A 2,397-nucleotide genomic window follows, 5' to 3' on the forward strand; every position below is an offset into this window, starting at 1 on the left:
TATCTATCTATCTATCTATCTATCTATCTATCTATCTATCTATCTATCTATCTATCTATCTATCTATCTATCTATCTATCTATCTATCTATCTATCTATCTACATACAAATCTTGGGAATCTATTGAGACATATGACCCTCATCCGGAGAACTGGAGGCTTCGTTAATCTCTTCTACTACTTCTATGTGTATAATAGATCCTAAAAATATAAAGTGGTAATATTATCGCCTTGCCGCTTAAACGTTTCAATTGTAATTGTACCTTGGAATCATATTTAGAATGCACAGCAGTAAATACGTTGAATTGATTACATTGTATAAAAACATCACAACTCGCACAAGTAAGTAATTTCTATTAATTAATTTTTTTTTTTTTGTAATCGCAATGATAAATATTTATCATCATGTTCCCTTTGATGTATTATTATATATTTTTTTAATTATTTACTTTATTTGTTGTTAAGTTAATATTGTTTTTAAGTTTTTTAGACTTACTACATAAACAGACGATGAGGGAACCGAAAGACTTGATCCTGAGCCACCTCTTGCACCAAAACCATACGCCTAAGTAGTAAATATGTGATTGGATATAGAGAAATGTATATAAAGTATGTATGTATATTATATATATAATATGTATGTATGCAGGTGAAATGTGTTTTGGGTAATAGACAAATGTACAATTTTTGAAGGGGTTAGTGTTAAAAAGTTAGTTTGTATATTTATACATTTGTGTTTAGTTTTGTTTTAAAAGGGATTTGTTTTTTTTATTATAATTTTGTTTTATAATAAGTTTTTTTTGGGTAAAAAGGTAATGAAATAACAAAAAAAAAAAAAAAATTTAAGGATTTTATTTGGCCTTTACTAAGAACTTTTACTGGCTGTAGTTGGTAATAAAGTTAGTATTGTAGTTACAACAAAAAAGCATAAAATTATATTATGGTTGTATACGTATGTAGTTTAGTTTAGTTCTTTATTTTTATTAAATTACAAATTAAGATATTTAAATTATTATTAAATAAAATAAAAAAAGTTTTTGTTGCTTTTTTAAGGCTTAAGTTGTGATTAGTTTTATGTCTGGCTGCTTTGAAGCATTAAATTTATTAATTATACAAATAAATAAAAAAAATGCTAAGAAAAAATTGTTTTGTAATCTTTTTATAAAATGTCAATTATATTGAAAAATATTCGTCTAAGAAGATAATTTAATTAAAATAAAAAAGAAGTTTTTATTTAAAATTTTCTTTAAGAAGAAAATTTAAAATTTTCTTTAAGAAGAAAATTTTATTTAAATTTTTCTAAAAAAAGAAAATTCATAAAATTTTTCTATAAAAAAAATGTCCTCAATTATTTTCTATTTATTTTCTATTAAAAGAAAATTTCATAAAAAATTCCAATAAAAATGAATTTTCCAATAAAAAATAAGTTTTATCGACAATTTTCTTTAAAAAGAACATAATTAAATTTTAAATTATTCAAAATTTAATAATCCCAGCCTTTAATAAAAAATTAATCACAACTTAAAATGTAAATAAAAATATTAAAGAAACGTAATAATAATTGTTAATTTAACCGCAGAATAAAAAAAATAATAACTTCAATAAAAATATAATAATAAATTTATGGTTTCGTTTCACAATAGAAAAACTTATAATAAACAAATGATAATAAATTCCAAACAGAATCGAAAGAATATTCTACTGAATGAAAAAAAAAATATATAATAAATAATTTAAACAAAAATAATAAAAAACAATAAATACACCATCAATAAAAATAATAATAATAACGTGTGATTACAATTGCAACAATAAATGACAACTTACCGTAGGTGGCGATAGATTTATTGTTGAGCCACGTCTCTCCTGTGGACCAATGCTAGAATGACGTCGGGTTGGCAAACCACTACCGGGGGTACCACCCGGCGATGAAGCGCAAGAGGGTGCAATACGTATTTTTGGTGTCATTAATGTATTGTCTGATAAACGACGATTGGGAAATGCATTTGCCACACGTAGAAAATTACTATCCGGCGATGAGGGCGAACAGCCAAACCACCAGCCACCCAACATACCAGAGCCTGAAGAATATAAATGAGAGAGAAAAAAAGTATAAATAAATTTTTCATATGAAAATAAATTAAAAATAACTCTCACATTTTTTAGATCAGTTCAGTTTAAGTTCAGTTCTAGTTCTGTTTTAGTTCTGTTCTAGTTCAGTTCTGGTTCAGATCTAGTTCAGTTCTAGTTCTGTTTTAGTTCTGTTCTAGTTCAGTTCTAGTTCTGTTCTAGTTCTGTTCTAGTTCTATTCTAGTTCTGTTTTAGTTCTGTTCTGTTCTAGTTCTGTTCTAGTTCTGTTCTAGTTCTGTTCTAGTTCTGTTCTAGTTCTGTTCTAGTT

This window comes from Lucilia cuprina, chromosome 5 (genome assembly GCF_022045245.1).
Source record: "Lucilia cuprina isolate Lc7/37 chromosome 5, ASM2204524v1, whole genome shotgun sequence".
Lineage (NCBI taxonomy): Eukaryota > Metazoa > Arthropoda > Insecta > Diptera > Calliphoridae > Lucilia > Lucilia cuprina.